General features: G+C 38.5%; 1 pseudogene; it reads left to right on the forward strand.

Annotated features, from left to right (window-relative positions):
- The first annotated feature begins 3,790 nt into the window (after window positions 1-3,790).
- On the forward strand, window positions 3,791-4,185 carry LOC131412791 (small ribosomal subunit protein eS24-like; annotated as a pseudogene).
- Window positions 4,186-6,000: the final 1,815 nt, after the last annotated feature.

The raw sequence follows: 6,000 nt of genomic DNA on the forward strand, positions 1-6,000 counted from the left end.
ATCAATAACATGATTAAGGCCACTATTGTACATCAATTATACCTCAATAAAGCAGAAATTTTTAAAAAAATAGTGCTGGTTCAGAAATGTACAAGCTCAGTATTTCTATTGTTCATAAAGAAGCTTCACAGACTTTGTCTGGATCTCTCAAGTTTTGGTTCCATCGAGCACTGATCAAAGATCTTTCCATGAAATCACTACCAGATGCTGGCCCTTCACACAACTAGCTGGGCTCATCCTTAGCAAAGGAACATCTTCTAGCAGGCATCTCCGTTACCTATACATTCTGGATGTACATAAAGGAAAAATAACAAATAAATAAATAAATAAATAAGGAAGAGGAAGAGAATGGGCAGGAGGAGGAGAAACAGCATTTCAATTTTGCTCATGAAGCTGGGTACCTGAGGGTTACTGCAAATATTCAATAAGAACATGATCACCCTTCAACCTTGTTCCCAATACAGACACAGATGAAAAGAAGTTAATCTTGGGGGGCCAGCCCAGTGGCGTAGTGGTTAAGTTTGTGAACTCCACTTCAGTGGCCCAGGATTCACAGGTTCAGATCCCGGGCATGGACCTACACCCTGCTCATCAAGCCATACTGTGGCAGCATCCCACATACAAAACAGAGGAAGATTGGCAACAGATGTTAGCTCAGGGCCAATCTTCCTCACCAAAAAAAGAAAAAAGAAAAAAAAGAAGTTAATCTTGTTAATTTGCTATTTTCTTGTTTAACCTGAGAGGTGACTCAAGGGTCACAAAGATTTATGAGCTTGTTTTGCAGAAGAAAAAGAATGCCTTTAAGGAAGTTATGATCACCAGATAACCAGCTCCCAGTTGCTGTTGATGCCCTGAAGTCTGATTGCCCAAGGGCTTATCTGGAGTGAAAGAAACACGGATTTCCTCTTTGTTTCTCTGAAACTCCTCCTCCCAAGCCCCTTACCTCTATAAAGACCCCCTGCTTTCTTCTTTGTTAAAGTGGATTTGAGAGAACCTATCCTCCTGGGCCTTCTCATTTTCGCCAATTCAAATACACCTGTCTCTATCTCCAAGCATTGGTGTCTCAGTGATTGCCTTATTGTGCATTGGACACACAAATTTAAGATTAAGAGGTTCAGGGGCTGGCCTGGTGGCGTAGTGGTTAGGTTCATGCGCTCTGCTTCAGTGACCCAGGGTTCATGGGTTCGGATCCCAGGAACAGACCTATGCACCACTCATCAAACCATGCTGTGGCAGCATCCCATATACAAAATAGAGGAAGATGGGCACAGATGTTAGCTCAGAGCCAATCTTCCTCAGCAAAAAAAAAAAAAAAAGATTAAGAGGTTCAGTATCACTTGTAATAAAAATGTAATTTTTTGGACTATGACTCGTGTTTTTTTCTTAATTTTAACAGCTTTATTGAGTTACAATTTATGTACCATAAAATTCACCCCTTATAAGTATATAGTTCGATAATTTTCAGTAAATATATACAGTTGTGCAACTGATACCAAGCAATGGGTTTGCTCTGCTCGCTGTGATCTGAGCCAATTGATCAAGACAAGTTAGAGATCAGGGAACGAAGTTTAATTAGATTAGCAGCCAAATCGGAAGACAGGTGACTAATGTCTCAAAGACCCATCTTCAAAGATTACAGAATCTTGAGGCAGTTATAGAGGGAAAATGGGCAGTGAGGAGGGGGTCCAGAGATGTTGGTCTCCAGGCATGACAGGCTCCAGGCATCACATTGTTCCATTCTTCTGTCAGCTGTGATGGATACCTTGTAGATGTGTTTCCTGTCTGTGGTCAGCCTGTTCCTGGAGAGAAACTCACAGAACAAAGTTTTTAATTTATCAAGCTGTTGGGGAGTACATAGGTAAGCGGAGGCCATAAATCAAGAGAGCATGTGAATTTTTTGGAGTACGTGCAGCACAGCAAGTAGTCACATGGAGGAGGGGCTGGGGCCATTTAGTGTAACAAGATGGCCTCACTTAGGCTCACTTACACAACTATCCCCACAATCCAGTTTCAGAGCATGTCCATCCCTCCAAAAAGTTTCCTCAAGCCCATTTGCTGACTATTGTTATTCTATAACCTTTTTGTTTGGAGTCTCAGACAGTGAACTCAGTTGATATACTTATAATGAATACTTTTTATATTCGCTTTTGTTTCTGCCCAGGGCAAGAATCTCTACTTTATTTCCTGAGATCTTTTGTAGGATACTATTTTCCCTTATTTTCTTGCCTGCCCTTCATTTGAAAGGTCTTCAGTTCTCCACAGATGACAGGGTTTGCTTTTGATATTTACTCCATGTGCTCATCAGCATTTAATTATATCTTCTGGGTGCAATATTTTGGGCCCTTTGCAAAACAGTCTTTTAATCAGTAACAATAAACAAGCTTTTGGTTTAGGTTGAAAACAACAGGTACATTCCCAATCCTATTTCCTCTATGAAAATGTTTTCTGTGAATATAAGAATCAGCAGTCATAACATTATAGGATAACTTTTTTTTTCTTGAGGAGATGTAGATTTATCACATCACTTTGAAAAATGCTTATCTTAGTACTGAGAATGAGAGGGGAGATAATGGTGCTGCCAGCCCCTAGAACAATGTGCACTGACAGAGGGTCAGGCAACAGACTGAGCCCTGTACTCTTGTTATTCGTGAATCTGGTGGAGTGGACGTTGCGGTTGCCTCCCATTTTATCCTTTTCCCATTTTGTCCCAGCCACATGATTAGAATGGGATTGGCCACACCCCTAGTTCTGTGGGTGGGCCCTGATTGGTTTACTCATGCTTGGGACTTCCCACATCCGTAGTGATTGGTTCAGGGCCAGGTAATGAGAGCACAGTTGGCCCAATCAGAGGGAAGGATTTTTATTTATTGATGGTAGGAAAAAGTTTCATTCTCCCTCTATTCCCCATTCCTCACCTCCCATTCCCTATGGTTTTTTCAAGTTGAGTGGGCCAATAAAGTCCTTTAGTATCTAAAACAGTTGGAGTTGGATTTTGTTACTTGCATTGTAAGGAGTCCTTATGGACATGCTTTATGATTACACTGTAAGTATTTTTATCCAAATTTTTTTTTTTTCTAGTGAGGAAGATTGGCCCTGAGCTAACATCTGTTGCCAATCTTCCTCTTTTTCCTTAAGGAAGATTGTCTCCTAGCTAAAATCTGTACCAATGTTCCTCTATTTTGTTTGTGGGATGCTGCCACAGCATGGCTTGACGAGTGGTGTGTAGGTCCGTGCCCAAGACCCAAACCCTGAACCCCAGGCTGCCGAAGCAGAGCACGCGAAGATAATCACTACGCCACCAGGCTGGCCCCTATCCAAATTTTATAGAATAAAAAACTGAAGATTGGAGAAGCTAAACAGTTTGCTTAAAATCTACATGATTCTAGAGCCCATGTTATTTACCATCATGCTATCCTAGTTCTCCCATCTTGTGTAAGTGTTCCTATTTTCCTGGATTGATGCTGGATAGCATAACTAGATTGAACAAAGAATATATTCCAAATATTAAACACACAACTTGAGCTTTCTATTCAAACACACGAATATAAATAAACTAAGAAAAATGTTAGAAATTTTCAGGGGAAAAAAAGCAGTAATTCCATTATAATAAAGAGGCTATGTTATTTTCAAGTCAAAGAAAAAAGAGATACACATGCTTAGGTGTGCCAGGATATAAAAACAAAAACATTCATAACAGCACTGTTTATAATTGCCAAACTCTGGAAGGATATGTTCATCAAGAGTGAAACGGCTCTTTTCCTTCCTGGCTGCCTAAGGACAGACCACCATCATGAATGACACAGTTACTATACGAAGCAGGAAGTTCATGACCAATTGACTACTTGAGCGGAAATAAATGGTCATCGATGTCCTTTACCCTGGGAAGGCAACAATACATAAGACAGAAATTCAGGGAAAATGAGCCAAAATGTACAGGACAACACCAGATGTCGTCTTTGTATTTGGATTCAGAACCCATTTTGGTGTGCAGCAAAACAACTGGCTTCAGCATGATTTATGATTTCTTGGAATATGCAAAGAAAAATGAACCATGTCTTGACTTGCAAGACATGGACTGTATGAGAAGAAAAAGACCTCGAGAAAACAGTAAAAGGAACATTAGAACCAAAAGAAGAAAGTCAGGGGACTGCAAAGGCCGATGTTGGTGCTTGCAAGAAGGAGTAAAGACTCTGCAATGACTTTTTCTGTGGTGATTGTGTAGTTTTTCTCCTGATAGATTTAATAAACTCAAAAAATGTAAAAAGAGTAAAATGGATGAATAAATTGTGGTATATTCATACAATGGAATATTTTACAGCAAAGAACATGAATAAGCTAGGCAAGCTAAATACAATAATATGGATGAATCTTATAATGTTGAACAACAAAAAAGAGTCAGATATTTAAAAAATGCTGTAGTATAATTTCATTTATATACAATTCAAAAGTAGACAAAACATAAGCTATATTGTTTCGGGATACACATATAAATGGTAAGATTATGAAGAAAAGCAAGGAAATGATCACCCTGAAAATCAGGATGGTGACCCCTCTAGACATAAGGGACAGGGTTGTGATGAGGACTGTCTGGGAGCAGAGGGGAGCAACCAAGGTCTGGCAATGCTCGATTCCTTGAACAAGGTGGTGAATACAAAGGTATTACTTTATAATCACTTTTATGCACATTTCTGTATGTGTGTTATACTTCACAATGAAACATTTTTTTAAGAGAAAAGAGGATATCTCTAGAGAAACAGATAAGAGTTAAAAATCTTCCTTTGATTGTTTGTTCTGCTATTTCACAGTTGGTGCAATTTTTTGGAAACAAAGGTACAATCTCTATGATTAAGTCCAGTTGCAGAGAAATATACGAGAACATCATTTAGAAATCCGTTTCTCAGAATTGTGCAAGCTAGAACTGCACTCTGAAGCCTTATTTACAATAGATGTCACCTAGTGATATAATAAAACAGGTACTATATATACCAATGAAAATAAGTGCTCAAATAAAATAGGCTTATTTATAAGTTTTTTTATATCTCTTAATATATAGATATAACATTAATGAAAACTTGCGATTTTTATGTGGTTGCATAAAAATAGAAATGTGCCTTATGTTTTACAATTTACATGGTTGATTTACCTGCTTTTTAACAGTTCCATTACCTCTCCAATTGTTCTTAGACACTCTAGAAGTTGGGGGAGGGGGAAACATGCTCTCTTTATCCTTCTCTCACAGCAGACTTATAACCTTATAAAATAAAACAAATTATATATTTTGGATGGTTTTCTAAATTCAGTGTACAACTTCTTCCTGCCTCTCTTGGGTCTGCTGTGATGTCAGCCATATCACATTTGAAGCTACTGGAAATATTAAGAGAGAAGGCGGGGAAAGGGGCACAATTAGTATTTTTTAGTTTGTGATACATGTACCTCGCCTTTCTCTCCAAGCCCCTTAAATCTGATATGATTTTGTGTGTGTATGTGTGAGGAAGATTGGCCCTGAGCTAACATCTGTGCCAGTCGTCCCCTATTTTTTGTATGTTGGACACCGCCACAGCACGGCTTGATCAGCAGTGTGTAGGTCTGCGCCGAGGATCAGAGCCAGTGAACCCCGTGCCACCAAAGCCCAGTGGGTAAACTTAACCACTACACCACCAGGCCGGCCCCTGATATGATTTATTTTTTTTAGACAACAGTACTGTATAATAAATTTCAAAGTTGCTAAGAGGCTAGATCTTAATTATTCCCACCACAAAAAAGAAATGATAATTATGTGATGTGATAGAGGTGTTAGCCAATGCTATGGTGGTAATCATATTGCAATATATAAATGAATCACATCAACACATTGTACACCTTAAACTTACACGTTATACGTCAATTATATCTTAATTTAAAAAAATGTTTCCTTGACTAAATTGTTTTCTGAATATGAATTTATGCACTTATTTTATTTATTTATTTATTTTTTTAATTTTTATTTTTTGTGAGGGAGAT

This window comes from Diceros bicornis, chromosome 13 (assembly GCF_020826845.1).
Source record: "Diceros bicornis minor isolate mBicDic1 chromosome 13, mDicBic1.mat.cur, whole genome shotgun sequence".
In the NCBI taxonomy this organism is placed as follows: domain Eukaryota; kingdom Metazoa; phylum Chordata; class Mammalia; order Perissodactyla; family Rhinocerotidae; genus Diceros; species Diceros bicornis.